The sequence below is a fragment of the Lycorma delicatula genome, chromosome 2, assembly GCF_047948215.1.
Source record: "Lycorma delicatula isolate Av1 chromosome 2, ASM4794821v1, whole genome shotgun sequence".
In the NCBI taxonomy this organism is placed as follows: domain Eukaryota; kingdom Metazoa; phylum Arthropoda; class Insecta; order Hemiptera; family Fulgoridae; genus Lycorma; species Lycorma delicatula.
The window spans coordinates 69,953,167-69,976,406 of NC_134456.1; the positions used below are offsets into that span (position 1 = coordinate 69,953,167).

Genomic DNA, 23,240 nt, shown 5'->3' on the forward strand with positions numbered 1-23,240 from the left:
TCTTGAGATACTAAAGGTGAATTTTCTCTACAGCTCACCCCCTTGACATTTTAAATTGAAAATTTAATGTATCAATGCCCCATATATAGAAGTAATCAGACCAAGTTGGTCAGAATCGGTCCAGTAGTTTTGGAAATATAAGCTGATTTAGAGGCCAACACGAACACACACTCGTACATTAACATCCGAAAAAGTTTTGGGTTCCTTCGGCGTCAAAACGTCAAGATTCGGTGAAAACCGCATATGCCCAAATTGGACCGATTACAATACTTTCCCTTTCTAGAGCTACAGCTCTATCTAGATGGGAAAGTAAACATATTTTTTTAATATGTTTAAAAAAATAAACATTTTTATTTTTATTTTGGCGCGCGCGCGCGCCACATGGATAACTATTTTAAATTTTCGTAGCAGGTGTCTTTGGTCTCTGTGAAACCTCTTAAAAGTCTTCATTTTGTTTGAGGTACACAGAGTATTTCTAAAATGGTGGGCTGGCTATACTTTTTCGGGTTCTACTTTTAAAACTAAACAAAATATATCCTTAGGAAAAATTGCAATTTCTCCGTCTATCTACCCCTATCCCCCATTTTTTTATTTTTATATAAAAATTTATCTCAAATTCGGGTAGATGAATCTCATTAATATTTGGTAAGCGTCTTGGTAATAAAGATTAAAAATTAGCAAAAAATCAGGACTTGAATACCTTGCAAATTACAAAATGGCGGCCATGTTTATTTTCAATACGTTATATCTCCATAAATATTAGTTTTATCAAAATTTATGTTATTTGCTAAAATGTTAAGCCTCTTATTTTGAACAAAATGACTTTTTTTTAAATCGGTTCACAAATAGCCGAGTTATGGCTGAAAATTGTTATTGTAATTTTTGTCTGTTTTCATGGCCTCCATTTTATGTTCAGTTCGAATGAATATTAATTGTTTTTATTTATTGTTAATTCTAGTATTATAAATTAGCATCAGATTAAATAATAATTTTCTCACAATAATAGACCTAAGAATTATGACCCAACATTACGTCAGTTTTCTCCCATAACTTGACTATTTGTTGACCGATTTTAAAAGGTAAAATATAATTTTTCTCAAAATAAGAAGCTTAATATTTTAGTAAATAACATAAATTTTTTGATATTTAAATTTAAATAAATAAATAAATAAAAATAAATATATTTTTTGAATATTTATGGAGATATAACGATTGAAAAATAAACATGGCCGCCATTTTGTAAATTGCGAAGGTATTTGAATTTGTATGCGAAGGTATTAGAATTTAAGTTCTGATTTTTTCGTAGTTTTACAACTTTATTGCCAAGACGCTTACCAAATATTAATTTGATTCATCTATCCGAACTTGAGACATAAATTTTTATATAAAATAACAAAATGGCCGTCAGGGAGAGATGAAGGAGAAATTGCCATTTTTCCTTAGGATATTTTTTAGTTTTACAAGTACAATCCGAAAAAGTATAGCCAGCCCACCATTTTAGAAACGCCTGTAGATTTGGGAAATAGTGTAATACGTGCGACTGGAATCATGAGCGTGTATAAACAAAGATCTGAGATAATCTCTTCTGAAGGATTAATTACTGAAACTTGTGGAATTTAGTATCTGTTTGTATTCTGAGTAATAACTTTGCCGAATTTTAGCGATCAGCCACCTCAAAATTTTAGAAATATGGAGATTTTAGGTGTGAACACTTCTTAACCAACATGGATTCATTTAAAATATTAGTCCGGCTTGGTAATAGGTGAAATAAATTTATTGTATAATTTTTGCATTCCTGGCGTTTAAAAAATTGAATAATTAGCGTTATTAGTCAGCAATTCTGTTCAGTCCCTATTTTTAACCTTCCGAGTTAAATGATTTAGATTCCTTGCTACCTACATGGAATCTATCGGTTGTATTTCCATTTATGGGCCAAAAGTTCGAGAGGAATTCGTGAGAGTATTTCTCGAGGATGTTTTTTTGAAGAATCAAAATGATTGAATGATTAGTATTTCCCTTTTATTTATACGAAACTGTTAGTTTGTTCATTCCCTCTGATTTTCTTTAACTTTGATTGATAGAAGTCATTTTTAAACACTGTTTCGTAATGGTTACATCGGCTATTGGCTTGCTTTACGTGGAATTTTTTTAACCTGTATTGACACCAATCTGATGTGTGAATATTTCATATGTTAGATTTAGTAGAGATAAATAAAGTATTATAAGTCTGTTTCTTTCTTCTGAATGCGTATCATTAATGGTATTACTGCGAGTACGATACTTTCACAGCTAATTCCAGCAAAGACTTGCAAATACCCAGAACACGCATGAGTATTGTGTGTGAACAATTTAGTTTGAAATTTAGCGCCAAAAAAACTTAGTATGTCACAGTTAATTTTTAAGCAAAGTGTTAATTATTCGGAATTGTATGATTTGTGCCGGGGTACGCTCGTGGAAAAAAAATGATAAATTTAAATTCTCGGCTGCAATTTAAACTCGAGAGCTGGTGATCGCTCTGCCGTTGAAATCAAAACCCATTGAAGGAGTACGGTACGAGCGACGTTCATAAGATATAATTATTATCAGTACTTCAATCTCAGACTGAAAACGTTATGGTTTTACCTTGTCCTCTTTTTTGGTGTAGAGCCCAGAATTTGAAATTTGAGTTTATAGACAACATTAAGGATAAAATTAAAGACAAAAATAAAGAATAACGCTTTAAAAAAATGCTGTTTACTTGTTTGTGTCTTTTGGCCAGATTTATGAAGTTTAACGGGACATCACAATCTTACATCTCATATTGGATGGAAAAGGCTTGGAAGACTTCTTTTTGGTAATAATAGACTTAAATGGTTTATAAACGTACACAATGGTTCGGAATGCCTATGGAAGCATTTTTCGAACAGTTATCAGTAAGGTTATGGTTCTGAATACGGTAGCCAACAATGTTTCACGGTATTAAAAGAGGAAAAGGAGGATGGTCTCCACTTAACTGTCTATAATGTTGAGGTAATTTTGTAAATAATATTTCTTGTTCAGGTAGTGTGACATGTAACTGTTAAGAGGCAGTATCGATATTTGATAGGAACAAATCGTATTATTTATTATCCATTGCAGGCTTAATCATCATGTGTTACTTAGTGTAGCGTTATTGCAGCTAATATTGTTTGAGTTAATTTTAACCGTTTAGGCGAAATTTTTTTCTGTTCTTTTAATAGCTTACGCTTTATCACTTATGTACGCTCACGATTTCTCGGATGTTATATTTTACTCGATTAATTTTAATTGAACGCCGTATTGTAGTTAAGCTTAATTATTTCGAGATAATCATGGTGGATTATGATGCATCAAACAAGGCACCGTTTCAAATTATTGTAATAATAGTATTTTATAGGCGAAAGGAGTGTTTAGATTAGACAGTTATTAAAAAAATCATGATGTTTGTATTTAAAAAAATCTTATCCTGACACATTAAAAATTTTGAATTATTTAACAAAATTATCAGAATTTTATTAGGTAAATTTAATGCGTACCGTATGCCCGAGTAAAATTTACAGTCTGGGTCACTTGTTATTCTTTGGTCGGGTCAAGAGCGTCTGAGCAGCTGACAAAATGCAGCGAAGTAATATTATGACGGTAGGGCAAGAGTTGCAGGTAGCCAGGCAGAAAAGGCCTAGCGAACGGCACGGTATTGTATATAGGCACTGCACGACTAAATTGTTATGGTGGGGGAGAGTCGTGGAGTTATAGTGGGAGACGTGTTGTGGCGCTCTCCTCTCAGCTACTAACGTTGTCCGCCAGTGATCGCTGCAATGTTATCGAACTCTTGTGCGTTACGTATCGGTCCGCGAACGAAAATATAATGTGATGTGCCTGTGCTAATATTTTTTTTTATTAGTTGATAGTATATGTAACATTTACCCGTATCTGTTATGTAATTAAAACTGGTAAGTTATGAAAACTTAAAAGTACATAGAGAAAATAAACGGTTAATTAAATCTGATTAGCGTTGTCACGATGAGATATTTACATTAAGTAAGTATTAAAAATAAGTTTCTCCTTTGAAAATAGCTTGTCATTTGTATTACAGTGTTAAGAGCCGTTTGATTATGGGTATACTTATATATCTACCGCGTTCATACATAGATACGCAGACGCACGCAGTTTTCTAATGTAAGTGTAGTTTAACCAGGACGTAGTGATGTTTCAATTTGTGAATTTGACGTAATTTTGTTTCAGGTTTTTTACCATTAAGATAAATATTATAAATAAATAATTGTTTTTTTATTATAGTAGAAACTAACTTTGATTATTGTGACACACACACACACTCACACACACAAACAGTACATATACATATATATATATATATATATATATATATATATATTTAAAAAAAAATATATATATATAGAGGCACATATATTTTTGAACGTAGTCAGTAAAATAATTTATCTATTGCTTTAATTGTTTTACTGTCCGTTAACGATTATCTCTTTTATTGTATTGTGGGATTATCTTTTTCTGCAGACAATTACTCGAGATATATTATATCGCTTGTTAATTATATCGCCTGAGATGCACAATTGTATATTTAATTATTGTTTAGGATTTAGAACTACAATTATTGCGTTTACAAACAGATTTTTCTTTCAATGCAATAGGTCAATTCAGTTGATTAATTTGACAGTTATTATCATAAATTACAATAACCTTGTGTTTGTTTAGGCTAAATGCAAATGTGTTTAATTTTTAATTTGTGCTGCTAACTTCATGAAGATGATTAATGCGAGTTAATTTTGTATCGTGAAATTTTCACAAATAACAGCACCGGGATTATATTAATATTCCTGTGTGCGCCGTCAAATATCAACCCTACGAGTATGTGCTGCAGTTATTTGTGTGTGAAATCGATAAAGTACCGTTTATTTAATCTTGCACCAAACAAAAAACGGTTTGGTTGGAAGATTGTTCGTTGGTAATCATTTATAATACGCTCCTGTAATTTCTGTTTTGATTTTTTCATCGATTAAATTACTTTAATACTGCTTGTGGCCTATAGTTCTCTGATGAGTGACATTGTTTTTTATAAAGTTTGATGTGATTCCTTATAAGAAATCTTGCCCATAAAATTAGGAATTTGATAGCGTTTTTCTGCCAATTCTGTGTATATATCATAAGCGTCAGTTTTTAAATAAATTATTAGATATTATTTAAAGATCTTTACGAAAATTGAATGGATCATAACAATGATACAAATAATAATTCTTGTAATTACGATTAGAGTTGATAAGTGAAGATAAGAGTTAAACGAAAAAACTTCGCTCGCAGAAAAGTTACATTTTCTTTTCATTCTTGTATATATAAAAGTACGGTAAAATTTATTTTGTACGGTATTCATGTATTGAGCCATGTCCACCGAAATGTTTTTAATTTTTTATTAGTCGTATTCAATTGATTTTTTTTTAAGAAATGTGTTAAATATCTGTATAAATATATTCAAACCACGATAGCTCGAGAACCAAAGAACTTGTTGGAACGAAATTTATAATCGTACGTACTATTACATCAATAACGTTTGATAACATTTTAAGTACAATCGTAGGAACAGTGTTGCCAATATAAGAAACTTAAAACCCTGTGATTTTGTTTACTATTTGAAACGTTGATACGTAAAATACTTATTAAATAAAAATTAGATTTTCTAAAATCGTGGGTATTAGAATTTTAATTTAATAAATCTTTGTACTTATTGATGCCATATTATATTTTTCATAATTTAGTTTGACTATCAAAATCAGTTAACCGCATGTCATTAAAATACAGGAAGAAATCGTTGAAAAATTGAATTTTTCAGAAGATTTATAAATAAAATAGCAATTGTTTCCGACATACCCGGATTTTGCTAGCTGTCATCAAGCCTCTCGTCTGTTCGATTCTTTTTCCACAAAAGAATTTAATGGGAACACATTTATTCAGATTTAAATTTTCAGAAATATTATAATTTATTAAAATTAAAAGGTTACGCTAAATTCCATAAAATCATTTCTCATTAACAGAGGAGAGCGGCTAGCTCCAAGTTTTGTAGATTGAAAGCAGTCGAAAATCTTAATTTTTATTGTATCTATTTCAAGCAAAACATTAAATGAAGTCTATAGTGACGGATTCCCTGCTTAAAACTTAAGTGTTCAGGTAAACTTCGTTGAATGTTTTATAAGATTTGATTTTAATTTTTACGCTTATTTTACACAGAAAAAATTTTAAAAACAACCGCTTTTCACCAAAACGGGTGGTAAAACTCTACCGTAAAACAAGATGTAGTTTGTATATAGATTGCAAATTTCATAGTTAACTTAAAAATAGATTCAGGCTTTTTTTCAACTGACTTATGACTAGAACACAAAAATATAAAACAATATTGGGTACTTAAGTATTAACGCCACCGCAGCTACAGCTTATTTAAAAACAAAGTAGTCAATCGGATTTCGGTGGAAAATGGGCCGAAACAGATTCAAAACAGAATATAAATGGTTATTTATATTTTTTTATTTTATAAATATAATTTAACCAAACTTAACCTACGCTCGCTTCGCTCGCTAACCTTGACTAATTAACACCGTAATTTATTGAGTATTTATTTAATAAATTCAGTAATTGTTGCAATTTGATTATTTAAATAATAAATAATTGTAATTACTGAATTTCTTAAATAAATACTCAAAAGATTACGGTGTTAATTAGTCAAGGTTAGCGAACGAATCGAGCGTAGGTTAAGTTTGGTTAAATTATATTTATAAAATAAATATTTATTTATTTATGTTAACTCTATATCGGCCCATTTTCCACCGAAATCCGATTGACTATTCGTTTTTAAATAAAACTGTAGCTGCGGTGGCGTTAATACGTAAATACCCAATATTATATATATTACATTTTAATTATATATATAACGTAAAACGTTTAATAAAAAGTATCTATATTATATTTCTGTTGAACTTACATCATAAAAATATTGCTGTGTAATATTTCGACAGAATGTAAAATTGTTACTTTAACAGAGATTTATCATACATCTTAAATATTGTATTAGTATTTACACCAATTATTTTCCTACGAACCAATGTCTTTTATTCGTAACGAAATTGAGCCTTTTCTAATCAGTGTCCAAAAAAACCACTATGACACTCGTATGATTCCACGTATAATAAAAAACCACTATGATTCCACTTATAGCACAACCTATATATAAATGGGTCTTAAGAATAACTGTCAAGTGAAAACGCTTGATCTAAAGAAACAAGTATCCACTTGACTAAAAACGCTGTTGTTAGGTTAAAACAAGTGTTGTGTTAATGCAAAGTTTTATTTTCACTGTAAATCGTATCAACTAATTTTAACCGATTGAGGAAAATAACGCATTTAACTACTACAAATTAATGGGGATCGATTCAGTGCGGTTATCAATATTATTGCAGTAACAAAACGTCATGCGCTTACCGGCCTGATTGGTTTTTACTGGAATATCTTTTTCCGTTGTCATATTGCTTATTATAAAAACCCATCTACTGTTACATAATTAATCAGATACAAATTAAGCCGTGCCGTTAAATTAAATTAAACACCCGTTGTGGTACGTTGGAAATTGATTCGAGTGAGAAGGCTTAGTCGTTTAGGAAAAGTAGAATTGTTTACCCGCTCTAAAACTTTTAAAATTGAAAAATAGTTTTTAATGTCGTGTCACCTCATCCCTCGTGCAGGCATGATATTGCTTGTACAAGAGATGAAATAATGAATTAACAAATTGATGTTAGCTTACTTTATTATGGCGTAAACGTCAATCGATTTTATTCATAGGTCCACAATTTAGACCGTAAAAGATTAAATTAAATATCATTTTATTTTGTGTTATTAAGCCACCAGTATTCTATCAAAATCTATAAAAAGGGGGGAAAGCAATCATGAGATATGATATATAAAATTAACAAATTAAAAAATGCAAGTAGTATTAAGCCTTTAGATTATAAGAGTAGAAATGCCTAAAACTTTTTCTGTAATCATATTTAACTGTAGTTAATAACGTAAACTATAAATTGTACATTCGTATAAGTAAATACGAATTAACTTAATTTGAAATGATTCGGATAGATAAAATTCAGATTGATAAATCCATGTTACCACTTGAATTCTCAGTCCATTAAATCTCCGCATATAAAGTTTTAAAAACAGACCTTTCACAGAATTATTTATTATTTCTCAACAGCAGTTCTTATTACTAACGTTGTCTGTATTGTTACAACGATGTTAAGAAGAACTTAAATGATATTTGCCTTTATTTATCTATCTACGATGTGTTTTAAAAATTACTACATTTTCAATCGACTACGCCAGGGAGAAGAAAATAAGCTGACTGGTGTGTTTATGGCCCTGGACACTTACATGAAATAGGTATATAAAAATTCGTTTGTGAACGGCATGAAACCTAGTGTTTGATAATTGGAAAATAGTTATTAGTACTGGCGCCGTATTAAAAATTAAAAAAACTTGACTTATTTGGAAGTAATCAAATAATCATGAAAGTATATATTTTTTAATAATTAAAATAAATTTTTATTGAATCCATCTAAACTTTAAAGGGCTATTTTTGGATATTGTTACTGAAACAACAGAAAAAACCATTTGTTTTAAATTGCAACAATATATGTATATTTATATTGTATATAAATAATACACATATTAAATAAATGAGTATTGGTTTTAAACTTAAAATATTTTAATTTTCAACACTGAGAAAACAAACCTGTCTTGTTACTCACATTGCGAACATACCAGTTAAATGAGATATTTATAAACTTTAAAATATATTATTTTGTTTTGCTTGCAGCGCTACATACATTTTCAATTTAGGGAAGTTATCAATCAGAAAGAGTAGTGTTCTTTCGTAATTTACATAACTTATTGGCTCTCGGTACGCGTATTTTCATATATCCTGTCGTTAAAACTATGAAAAATACCTCAAAACTTCCAGATATTACAAAGAGAATGAACGCACGGATATTAAGAGTTGAATAGTAAGCTATAAAAAGTACACAATTTTATGATTGCGTATTATTACTGATAACAGTTTTGTTGATAGCTTTTAACATTAACGGTTTTATTTTTAAAGTACAGTTACTTGAACAATATTATGAAAGCTATTTTTTTTTAACATTTAAGTATTACTAATGCTGCAGAACTGTCTCCGAAAAGGCCTTCCGAAAGCAAAGTGACCTGTATATACCAGTTTTAAAACTTACAGTTTAAATAGTGTTTTAATTATTGTTTTTATTAAAAATATATTATCGTAATAAATGAAAACAGGCTCACATTTCGAAACAACATTCAGATCCAATTTAGAGAACTAGATTCAGACGAGAAATTAGTTCCTCGGAATAAGTTGTTTCCACTATAACCTAAACGGATTGTTTTCTTTAGATTTATATATATATATATATATATATATATATATGTGTGTGTGTGTGTGTGTGTGTGTGTGTGTGTATTCGTCGAAGTACTTAACAATAATAATAAGCTTAAAATCAATTAATTACGTTTCAGAGTAACAATAACTATTGTAGATGTAATGAATACGGCAGAGAATTAGTAGGTATGCTGAAAATTCTCAAATAAGCCGGTCTAAGCTGATAAATACAATCTGGTGTACGGATAATAAATTACTTCCGACTCCATCGGTCGTTCTGACGTGACAGAGAGAGTAGTAGTTCCCGTGCCGCATCGCGCTTAAAACAATCCTCGTTACTTCGCAACAGCCGGTTTGGTGTGGGTGTTACTTCATTTAATTTTCAACTTTTTATTTTCAAGTAGGATTACTTCATCGCTCCGCCCCAGTCGATGCTGAGTTTTATGCATTATGAATGAAGCATATAATTAAAAGGATTTGCAGAATTTTAGTTACTGTAATATGGCGACCGGTTATCTGTTTGTGACTGGAAAGCCGTTTCTATTTTGCGTTGTCGCGTAAGGTTTTCTTTATTTCCACATTATAATAGTTTCGTTAATTTTAAGAATTCTCATTGTAGGTTTTACATAAACCCAAAAGTAGTAAGAATTATGTTTTCCTTTCAATCCATTTTACCCTCAAGTAGATTTTTGAACGATTAAAAGGGGTAAAAATCTCAATTCGACCAAATGCACCGATCTCCTGAAAGTTTCGTGGACGCGTATATATTTTAAAGATATTTAACAAATAAGAAGACAGAATTATTGCTAGGAATTGTATGATCTTGAAAAGGTGGTGTTTCACTTAAAAATGTGTCGATACCACCAAAATTAAGAAGTATATGTAAAACAATAGTGATAGTGCGAAAAATTGCTATGTATGATACTTAGAATTGGCAAGTAAAAGCAAATCATTTGCGTTAAAAGGAAAGGAAAATCCTCAGAAAAGTATTTGGACCTGTATGTAAAATTGGGATGTAGAGAATTAGAAGCTGGTGAGTATAAATGGGTACCCCGCATGTGACTTGGTGATTAAAATTAAAGTAAGGAAGTTACAGCTGTCGGGCTATGTTGTAAGAACGACTTACAACGGGAAGTAAGATAGTATTAGGGATGGACCAAGAAAACGATAGTTGGATGTAAAGGAGAATATTCGAAGGCTGAGTGTACGAAGGTGGAGTACGAGTGTCTGCTAATTGTTCCGATGGCTTACACGGTTGTTCAGGAAGGTTTGACTATTATTGAGTTTTTAAAATTTTGAGGTAAATAATATGTATTTCTTCATTCCGAAATACCTTCACAATATAATAGTAAATTTTGATTTTCTCTGTTCCTTTTATCATATTTTATCTAAAAAGCAACTTTCTTGTATTTTGTGTTTCTTATAAATGTTTCTCTTTTCTTAATAAGGGCCTACACTTTTTAGTGTGCTTTTGAACTCTGCCCTTTAAGGACTTATTTATTTAATCTGTTAGTTTATTTTATTTTTGTTATTTTTAATATATATCCGTGTAGTTATCGCTAGCTGAAATGTTATACATTTTATAACATAAAAGTGTTTTGTCTTTTTTTTTTAGTATCGTTGGTTTAATAACTTTATTGTATTGTACTGTAATAAAAAATAAAAGCGTCGTTCAGTGGTTAATATCATATACAGAACCTCGTAAGGGTAGTAATTAAAGTAGTTATGTTCTTGTACGTTATTTTAGAGCGTGCTGATGTTGATAAATTAAGCGAATACGGATAGTATCGATGATAAATCCATTTCAATGCCGAATAAGTTTATTACTGATTAATAATTGAAGAATTTTTATAAAATTATTTTTGTTTTTGTATATTCATAAAATATTTTTATTTATATACGTTAAATGAAATTGAGCGGAAAGTTAACAGTCATTCTTATTATTTTAAATTAAGTAGTGTAATTATTATTTACACAAAATAAGGGTGTATTGTGGAAATCTTTAAGATGAGGCATAATATTTTTATTTTCTATAATATAAAATTAGCAAGAAATTTGTTCACCACTAAGCTTTAGGAGCGTTTGAGTTTATTACTACGTTTTTATATTACGAATGTACTCTGGTAACATGACTAACATTATGTTGCTAGTTGTTGGATCGCGTGAATGAAAATTATTTTTGCCCCTCGTTTCCTGAAATGCGTATCGGTTCTATTGATAAGCCATCGTAACTATTGATCATTACTGGAATAATTGTAATATTAGACAATCTTTTGTAGATTTGCCTTTCTCGGCTTTGTATAGGGTGTAATCCTGAAGAAAAATCTGTAATTCCACGATAAGTTTTAAATAGATTAAAAAAATCCTTTGCTTTCTAAATCCAAGCGATTTCATTCCAACAACTCTTAGAATTATTTAATTACAACCTTTCTAAATAGTACAGAAGTTTAATCGTTATTATTAGTCGCACATCATTATCCGAGCTAAACTTTTGATTTCGTGATAACTGCTATCACCTTTTAGGTCGTTCATAATTTTTACTTTTACGTATCAGTTTTTATATTTGCACCTTCCACTTATCCTTGTAATAGTGTTTTAATCAATCCTTCTCCTATGAGGAAATATTTCAGCTAGTGGCGGATTTCTAAATAGGCTAGCTAGGCTATAGCCTACGGCGGCAAATTTTGGAAGGCGGAAATTTTTTCCGCGGCCACTAATAACGGATTATCAACTTCCTCGAATTTCTTACCTTTGTACTCGGTTCTCGGTAATGAGTCGCCCGGCGGCAGCGCCGGCCGGTCGGTCAGCCTGTAAGCGTTACAATTGTAAATCCGCCGCTGATTTCAGCCAGTTAACTTATTCTGAATTGTTACTGATTTCTTTTCTTACTTTTTTCTTAATTGTTCTGATTAAGCTTCTTTTATTTTCGTTCACTTTCGTATTTTCTTAATTTTTCACTTTGTTTATTCTTTTTATTTTTTTCTATTTCCGCCGTACTTTTATTTCAAATGCCTCCACTCTTTCTATTTACCATACATGTCAACTTGAAGGCATCATCTTGACGTGTAGTCATGTCACGTTGAATTTGTATCAATCATTACATTAAGCGCGTAAACAGTTTATAACGAAGTTATGCTTTTTATAAATCTGTGGTCCCTACTTTTAGAGGCAGAATGCATTGTATAAAATGTATTTGACTAAAAAAAAAGGGCTATTTTAATCTCTTAGTTTACAATAGCTGTTCTAGTGTTTTGTACGGGTATAACGCATTTAAAACATCTTAGATACCAGCTTCACCGTTCTGAAGTGCAGAGCTTTCTTTGTGAGTAATGATCTTCACTCAATTCTTGTATATTAAAAGTTTCATCAAATTATTTTACACTTCATTTTCCTTGAAAAGTATGGCGTTAGAATGCTTATTACTTTTAAGAATGGGTACGCCATTTCGCTAAGAATTTACGTATAATGTTAAACTTTTTACAATCATTAACTTGTATCCTAATAGACACAGTTTTAAATATTTTTGTATAAATTTTAAGAATCTTATTTATTAAAAGAATCTTAAAATTTATCATCGTCTTTGTCGAGTAATCTTCTTTATGTAAACCATTAAGAAGAAATCGCAAAGTATTTAACCAAAAATAAGATAATTGCAAAGGTAATGTGATGGATTGTGTTACTTTCGTCCGAATAACGTCTCGTGGGACTACCGATTTAATTAAACAATCTAAAACCCGTTATCTAAGTGGGAGGCTAATATTGAATAAAACATCCGTAAATGGATCTGTTTATGCAAATTTGCGTAAAATCCTTTTTTTCCAATCCTGAAGCAAGTGAATAGTCTAAAAATAGACACACATCAGTAGTTAATTTTTTTTTTTATGTTTTCGTGACAGTTTAGACGTTGCTCTAGCTTATTTGTGAACAGGGGTTACAATAATGAAAATTTCGGATGATAGTCCGATATGATCATCTTATTTTGCTGAATTCTTTTTTTTTATATATATAGTACACCTTTTTGTTTTTATTTTCAGACTTTGTTGAATTTTCGATCATGTCTATGCTAATTAATCGAGAAGTATTAAGAGTTTTAGTGTATAAACAGAAGTGTTTGCACCTTTCTGTAAAATAAATATTAAGAAAACGTTAAAAGAAATGTAATACTGTATTTAAAACACCTTTAAGCACGGTTGTGAAAAAATTTACCATTAGAAAACATTCTTGTTGATCTCAACGTAGAGTAGGATGTTACTGAACTTCATTGACCTATACCATGTTGATTTTATTATTAAAGCTTTTAAAAATATCCTGTGTCTTGCGCAATATTATATTCAGTTATTTTAATTCCAGAATACAAATCACGAGCAATTACAGTCACCTCACTTTTATATAATTGATTATGGCGTATCTCTTTTGCTTATGAGATCTTTAATACATTTAAATGCATTAATAAACAAATAGAAAATCTCAGTTTATTCCGTTTGTTGCAAATAAGCGGCGTCGCCGACTGGAAAATAGCTCGATTTTCCCTCTAACATTGTATTATTTACGAAGATTTATTTCCTTATGTTCTCATATTGTTGGTGTTGTACATATATTTCAAAACAGAGACACATATGCAAGTTCGTGCATACTTTGTTTCCATACCCGTTTTTAACAACTTTCTTTTTTAATATGGTGCACGTATAAAAAGTATATTAAAATTAAATATGCGCGCCAGCTCGTATATTATTGTGCAAGATAAATATACCTATAACAAGAAGTTAGAAGAGTTGTTATTTTCCTTTGATCCTGTTTTTAATTAATTCAGATCATCTTAGAGATTATTTGGTACGATTAAAACAATTTACACTTATTTGGAAGACGGGCGTCACACCAGTTTTTTTCTAATTAAAATAAAGTACGAGTGATTCTTTCAGCTCGGTAGTATAAATTATTATTTTTGCATTATTATATATTACATAAGAGTTGTATATTATAAAATCTGTATAATGTTTATAGATAACTGCTTATTCTTTTAATAGCTTACAGTTAATGTTTACTAGGCTACAAAATTTAATTTCTATTTAGAAATATTTTAAATTATCAGAAACTGATAAGGATGCGATGAAATTAATGTTTGAACGCTTAGTTAATAGTACACGGAAAAATAGTATTTTTTTTTATTTGTGGACTAATGCATTTTAATATAGTAATAATCTATATCTTTTAAAAATTATTAAATTTGGATAATAGGCGTTTTAAAATAATGTACTTTTTTGTTATTTTTTGTGATGATAATAATAATTGTTTAGAATAATAAAAAAACCGCTTATTAATTAAATTTTGCAAAAAATTTGAGTGGAATCTGTTTTCTAAATAAGTTCTAGAAAATTTATTGTTAAAAACCGTGTAGGGGGATTATTCGTTACCTGATCAGTTGATATATATACATACATATACGCACGCACAGAAGTACATAATATGGACTATCCTCCTTCATTAGGTTGCATCTAATATAATCACAGTACACAAAATTTAATTTTTTCTAGGTTTTTTCTCTCTTCCTCTCTCCATCCGTGTGTGTATTTTTTGTCATTTTCTTGATCTGTTAAACCTTTTCAATTAATTAATCTAGCTGCTGATTAACGTCAGTTAACTTTATACCGCCATATAAGTAATTATATCTGTATTATTTAGTTCTAAAATTTTATCCTTTTTTTTCCTTATCTATTAGTTGCTGTTTTACATTTGTTTACATTCTAATTCAACTAATAATTACATTGAAATGCTCTATATTGTTTGTAATTTCGATGTTACGTCGTGAATTTTATATAATTTGCTTCTTAATTACTTTAAAATGTAAAAGTTGAAAAAATCGTTCGTAGATGATCGTTAACGATTACTTCACATTATCGAGAGTTAATAATAATAACATTATCTGAAAAAAGTATATCGTAATGTATAGTTGTAAGAACTTTGTAATGAAATGTTATTTACATATAAAATCACTTTTTATCTATTTTTTGTTTTGACTACGCTCGCTGAACAGTTGAAGTAACATTTATGAGGACAAACGCATGAGGCAAAAGTGTACTTTTCGTCTCCAGTTATTCAGTGCTTTACGACAATTTTCTCGTGAACTGATAGAATTGTAGTTCTCATTAAAAAAGAAAAAAACATAAATTCTGCCCTTCGTAAGTTCAAATAAGTGCGTGTTTCTTATTTTATAGTTTCAGTAGAAATACGGGCGCAATTTTTTGCTAGTAACTCGAAAACAAAACATTCCCTAAGATATGTTTATATGTACTATTTTTTTTTTCACCGGTAGAAAATATCCTGAAATTATTTTTCTTTCTTCGTGAAATGTTCTGTGTATATTTCTGGATAGAATTTAAACTATCCAAAACTCGAAATAAGCTTTGAAAAAAAACCTCTGCATAAAGATATCTGCCAAATTTCAACTTTTGTTTTTCATTGATAAGTGATCTTTTTGTTGTGGGCAGAAATAGAAGATAAACTTGACAGTTAGTTATATTATAATTTATTTTAATTTTTATTTTCTTAAATTATTAAAGTAGAAAGGTACATTACATACAGTAACTAATAGAATATCACTGTGTCGTTAGTATAATCTTAGGTTTTGTATTCTTTTGACGCGAAGCTGACAAAGCATAACTTAATATTATTTTATATTATGCATGTGCTTAACTCACTACGACTTGATGCATATTAATAAATTAATGAGAAAATAGGAAAAAAATATGCTCGCTTATATGAAATGTCTTGTTAATTTGTTATTGATAGATCTTGAATAATGTTTTTATATACCGTATGTATATAAATTTTTTTAATTGAAATTTATTTAGCCATTCCAACCGCTTATGTAAATTAGCACAATAAAAATTAACATTAATTCACTGTTTCTTTCTTAAATCATAAATAAAATTTACTAGATCCGTCTCTTTTTTCATCATAACCTGTAAAAGTAATCGAATACTTAAACTAAACACAGAGAATTCATATCATTACTGAACTGTCATGGCTAAACCAGTCCTGTCGACCAGTTTGACAGTATTTGTGTATAAATCGTTAACTATTTTCTTATTTGTCCCTCCCAGTTATGTTCGTTATCCCGTTAGGGTTATTTCAGATCTGAGTAATTCACACCTTAAATGGGAGACAGCCCAATGGTAAAAGTCACCATACTGTTCCTTTAAGATACTTTACTATTATTTTCTTCAACGAAGTAAAGGAAGTATTGTGATCGTGAAAAATTTCGGTTTTCTGATATCAACGGAAATATCCATTTTGATTAGTTTCGGCGTGACGACTGTATGTATGTATGTCTCTCGCATTACTCAAAAACAATTAGCAGTAGGATGTTAAAATTTTGGATTTAGGACTGTTGTAACATCTAGTTGTGCATCTCCCCTTTTGATTGCAATCGACTGAACCAAAAGGGTCCAGAAAACCCAAAATCCAAAAGAATTTGGATTTTGGACTTTCCTACTGCAGTAATCGGCCCTCATTGAGAACTTTTCAACGATGTATCATAATAAGTGGTATTTTTTTTCATCGGTTTCAGAGTTATATTCAAATAAAATTTTGATTAATGAAATATTTGGATCGTACAAGGGGAAGAAGGCACATCGGTTAGAATCCGACTTCATTTCCTTTTTTTAACTTTTTTTAATTTAAATATATTGATTTATTAATAATTATTAACCTCTGATTGTAAAAAAATGTGTATCTGTAATTTAATAAGCGTATAAGGAAGTAATTTGGTTACCACATCAGAATTTTTTATTTAAATTTGTACACACACACACACACACACACACACACACACACACATTGTCTGATAATATATGTGTTGGGTATATATGTGTTGATATATATGTGTTTGGGGTGGGTTAGGAGACCGACTTTTTTTGCTAACTGGACAACGCAGCCATTAAGGTTATTGTTCGGCCACTTGCTATGTCCTCTACAGATGCCTGCATCCTACCAGATGGCTCAGGACTTGCATCCTCAGCATGAAACTAGTGGGAGTTTGTCAAGATCCCAAGAACCCAGACAGGAAAGAAGTAATCAAGAAAAACATTATAAATGGTGTAAAATTGGCCAGAGGAAGTTACGCAGAACGAATAACCACCTAGATGTTAATTTCGACTCTTCCTTTAGGCAGTCGATGAGTGTACCACTCAGAACTCCTCTGTGGCTAAATGATAAAGATGGTTCGAGTACCTTTATCGTATGTCCAGTATTTATCAACGATTTTGCGTTGACCATCATTATATGCTGGAACAGCTATTATTTTTCTTCAAAACAACCGAAGAATCATCCACGAACAGTCTGAAGCTCGTGAAATTGTTTGGTGGATGAAAGTATCTAATTAAACTGTAACAAATTAGACGCCAGTGTAAGGTTTACTCTGTTACAAAAACCGGGTTGTTCTGTTAATTTTCGTATATTGTTTCTGCATGTAGTGTAAGTGCGTCATGAGTTAGATTAAAAAAGGCCGGTTGAAATTCAACGGTGGTATGAAGAAATCGACAAATATTCAAAAATAAATTTTGATCTTGTATAAATGCCATGAACGTTGTTGAATGTGCAAAATTGTACTGAAATCTAAATCCTGATGCACTTGTAGATTTTGTGTTGAAAGTGAAGTCGATTACAAATTAGTATGAAAACGGTTTGCGCAGTGAAAGTAATAAAGTTGTTTTGAATTAATCATCTGATTGATTTTATTAAACGTTTTTACACTCTTCCATTTAGTTACTGGCATTGGGAACTTTACGACTTGTACGTTTCTGAATTGTTTTTACAAGAGCACGATTTGGAACACATTGTATTGTAAAAATACACAGTTAGGCTAAATGTTTTGGCACACAGAATCTTGAAATTCTGTTTTCTAGAACATCAAAACGTGTCCCATTTTCCCACGGGAAAAGGGAATTAGGAAATATATTATTAAATTTAATCTAAATTGTTTATTATATATGATTTCAAACTTCTAGTCTTGTGGTTTAAAAAGCTGTTTCTAAACAGATTCTTTAAAATTTAAGAATACGGAATTCTTTTCTCATTAACTGTTTCTGAACGTGGACTTTATAAGTGTTCTATGTTTTAGTTTTGTGAAATGTTAATCCACCATCGTATATAATATTATTATTTATAATATATTTCTATATATTATTATTATTATTATTGTAAACTAATTTTTGCCAATTGAGGGATAAATTAAGCGGAAGTCTTATATAAGAAACCTTATTTTTTATTTGCAGGAAGTTTATTGATAGAAGAGATACGATACGATAAGTATACGGATAGTAAAAAGGGTTGTCGTAACCTTGAAACTCGTATTTCTCTCTAATGTATTATTTTTGTACTACTTTGCTTTGGTTTCTTGTAGTTTAATATTTTGAAGAACACCCTATTTCAAAATAGGGTGGTTTCTCGTTCACACTTTTTTAATCCGTTATTATGAACAGATCCTTCTTTTTTTTTACAGGACTATTTAGCCACAACTCTTTGGTCTTAAAATTCCATTCATCATTTGTTACTATAACTAAGGGTTTTCTGAATTCCCAAAAATGATCCTGTTGTCTTGGTGCTTGAATTAATGTAAAAAGAAGTTGTTGCATTTTTCTTGGTTTATTAAGTTTCATTTGTTCAATAACTACGCGCTTCTCTTTTATTTCTAATCGTTTGATACGGTAACTTGAGGTAAAATTATATAAGCCGGGATTCCATGAATAGAATTTTCTTGAAAATTGTAAAGAAAACGTTAATAGAAACAACCATTTTGGAAGACTCGAACCTCTCTCTTAAGTGTAATATAAGGTGATGTATAGTTTTCGATGAATTTGGATAATTTTTTGAGAATATTTTACTGGATGTTCCTAATAGCAGTGCTATTTTAAAACCCCACCGACCGATATTTTTAAAAATGTTGCCGAAGATGTAAAATGCTTATTTACCTTATAATAAATATATTCTTATTTTATCAAAATTATTGATCGGTTTTTTTACCAAAAAGTATTCCGTATTTATTTGAATCTTACGTAAATTTTCTTTAACATTAGCATTTCTACGTTAATGATTTATGTACTATTTAATTTTCCATGTAACTTGAAATGGTGGATTTGTGTATAACTTTACTTATGTACGTGTCACTACGGAATGCTTTTAAGTTGTATTAAATGCTCGACAGTAATAGTTTGATGTCGAATTTATACGTAATTTATACTCTGTGTTCTGCGGTAGCTTTTGCTTGCGTATTAATATTATAAATACTAGTCGTGAATAATGAAAAGAAGGAACTTCAATTTAACCGTTCCTTTAATATTTTATTATATACATATGCCTGAGAATAAAAGGGTCGTTCTCAGTCGAACAATAATCCAAAATATGGCAGGGCGAGACCGGGGGCGTTGCTAAGCTACTCAGGTTATTATTACGGGGGAGCCTGTTTCATGTTGCACGTTAAGTATACGAACAAAACGCGTACACAGACGTAAAATTAAATTCATTCCGTTACAAACATTTTACGCTATATTAAGTTACTTTGATTTAATAGTTGTAATTATATTTCTGTACATTTAAATTAAATTAAAAAAAGTACATATAGTATCTTTATAACTAGAAACATGCTTTTGATCGTTATTTATTTCGATTTTTTTCGTTTAATATTTTTACTAATTTTAACTGTTAGATTATTAAAGTAACCTGTTTAATTATTACATATTGTTTTATTTACATATTGTTTTAATTAGAAATACAATAAGTTTAATTTAACGATTGTAATTTTATACATATACCGGATGATTCAAAAAGCACTTCACAAATTTAAAAGCACATGAAGATTTATTGAGGTAACTTACAGATTCGGTTGATGTCTCATTTCGTAGAAAAACACACATCACGTTTGTCACCCAACATTCACTTTGGTTCGATTTGGCTTCCATCTGTAATGCGACATACAACCGACCTGAAGTCGATTTCATTTCAGACTGTAGCCAGCAAGTCAGACGTTACCTCTGCATCTGCGACGCGACGTTAATTTGAAATCTTAGCTCAACAAGATCAGCAGGCAAAGTACGTACATAAACCCGATCTTTAATGAAATCCCATAAGAAAAAAATCAAGCGTGGTAAAATCTGGTGAGCGAAGTGACAATGCAATTGGACCTTCACGACCAATCCATCGACCTGGAAATCGAGTATCAAGAAAATCTCGGAATTCTAGTTGGTAGTAAGGTGGTGCCCTGTCTTGCTGATAGTAATGATACTAATCTTGATCATCATCGTCTAATTGAAGAATTAAAAAAATTTGAAGCATGTCCACATAAACGACACCATTTACGGTTGCTTCCCGGAAGAAGAACAACAACCTGTCTCAACGAAGGTTTGGTGCCAAGAGTAAATTGTACGCCTACTCTGTTCCCTATTGTACTCTACGAAAATTACGTTGAATTGCAGTTGCTGACTGCAAATTGGGAAGCGAAAACAATAGCGAGCACGTTCCGCACCATTAAATGTATCCATTTTTTTCTGACAACACTGACAAGCGTTGACAGCGTTGGTGGCCGAATTCGGTAATAGAACTACGTATGTCAAAATTTGATGTATTTTGCTATGAAGTGACCTCAATCAAATTTGTAACTTATTTAAATAAATTTTTATATGCTTTTAAAGTTGTGAAATTTTTTTGAATCACCCGGTATAGAGTACAGGGCGTTGATGGACACAGTTTAGTAACTATATATATCCTGAACTATACATTCTATTTAACTAATCTATATACCAGTTGAGAGAGTAGGTCCGAAAGTTTCGAATAACATCGCCAGAGCGCATTTAGGTGCGTAAACGACCGCTAGAGTGCTTGCGGCGCTATTAATGTGTCAATTGTGAAAAAGATGGTTACAGTATGACACAAGGTTTTCTGGGTTCGTCAGTACGGCAAATTTCTGGAAAAATCAATAAACACAATAATCGCATATGGCGGTGCGTAGGGGGGTCTACAAAATCTACATGACACATCGCAACATGAGAGAGAATCCCCCAAGGTTAACGTGTTTCGCGCTCTATCGCAAACAAAGATTTATGACCGATTTTTTTTTGTAGAACACACGCACGGTTGTTGGGATAACGTACTAGGACATGTCGGAAAACTGGCTTTTCCCTCTACTAAATGAAGATCTACAAGACTTCATTTTTCAGCAGGACGGAGCTCCACCCCATTAGCGCACCTAGTTGTTCAACGCTATGTGAATGAATCTCTACCGCAACGATGGGACAGGACGGATCGAGAATGAAGACCTGGCTCTTCATTTCTGGCCTCCAAGATTACCTGATTTCACGCCTTCTGAATTTTTTCTCGCGGGGGTGAAAGATGTAGTTTACTTACCTCCTCTATCAACAAATCTGTCCGATCTGCGTAACCGTATCACATCTGCGGTGAGCTGCTCATTAACACAATATATGCTTCCTCGCGTGTGAGACGAGTTCAGCTACCGCTTAGATGTGTACCATGCAGCCGGAGCGAACCACATTGTACTTTATGATGTATTTGTAAACATTATTGTGAGATGTAATTTACTTAACATTTGTCATCTTACGTGGAATACAGTTACGAAACTCAGTCAATCATTTTGATTTACTTTGTATTATGCAATTGTAATAATTGTGCTAATCTTTAGAGAAGCGATTGCTACAGAAAGAATTCAAAGACAAGCTGCTGAAAGTATTTTACGTATATTAGACCCAGATCATATTATCACATATACACCATGTATAAAACGCGTATCATACAAAACTATCTCATTGGAATTTGCTGTCTCTTCATTTTCTTAATCTTTCACGGCACTTGTATATTTTAGGAAAAGTCATGGTTTTTTCTGCGACAAAGAACTCAGCTTGTCCTTTTTTTATAACCACCATATCGGTAACAAAGACTCCAGACAGTGTAGGGAAAGTACCCCTATCAAAAATTAAATGACACAAATACAAGGATTCATTAATTCTATAGCTCTTCACAAGTCCACTGGGGTTGGCCAAAAACTATTGAACCATTCGGCGAAGAAAGGATCTATGATTTTAGTTAGGAGTAACCGCAAAAGAACTGAAATAAAAATATCAAGATATAGTGTAAAGTTTTAGAAAAATTATATTTTGTAATTAGAAAGTTTAAAATGTATTTTTTTTTTTTAAATCTTCAGCTCGTTTAGTGGTTTTTATATGATGCAAATTAGCTTCACAGATCGGGATTTTGTCTTCTATGATTCTATAGAATCAGATCCCTTCAAAAAATTATTATTTTCTACATATTGTGAAAAATTGCTTACAAGTATATATACTTACAGTTAATAGTGCTAAAATATAGAATTCTAAACAACAATACATATAATTACATTTCATTAATGCCTTAGCGATTGTTTTTGGAAAAATTCAGTTTTGAATATTTTCAAACACGCGTTTGTGTTTAAACATACAAAACCTTTTGTGTTTGGCTTGCTTATGTACTATGTGGTAATTTAGGAAAAAACAGTAGGTAGTTAGGTAAACGTATACATAAGTTACTAATTTCTATGCTTGGTTAATTATCATGTTGTGGGAATTTGTTGAGAAGTTCGCTAGGGCCTTCTTCAAATTTTTAAATCCCCTCTGTGCCAGATGAATTGTGTATACTGAGGCTGTGACATCTCTGTAAAAATTCTATTTCAACTACTAACTTCTGGTATAAATGAACAAAAAGTAATATTATAAAATAAGCATGATTTACCTAATATAATTAA

General features: G+C 30.9%; 1 protein-coding gene and 1 long non-coding RNA gene across 9 annotated transcripts in view; one reads left to right on the forward strand and one right to left on the reverse strand.

The window, feature by feature from the left end:
• Positions 1 to 7,207, reverse strand: part of LOC142318894 (uncharacterized) — a 56,937-nt gene extending 49,730 nt beyond the window's left edge. Inside the window, exon 1 of the long non-coding RNA XR_012755071.1 lies at positions 7,001 to 7,207. This is a non-coding gene — a long non-coding RNA (uncharacterized LOC142318894). The remainder of the gene's footprint in view (positions 1 to 7,000) is intronic.
• Positions 1 to 23,240, forward strand: part of RhoGEF2 (Rho guanine nucleotide exchange factor 2) — a 1,010,441-nt gene that overhangs the window by 386,991 nt on the left and 600,210 nt on the right. The window lies entirely within an intron of this gene.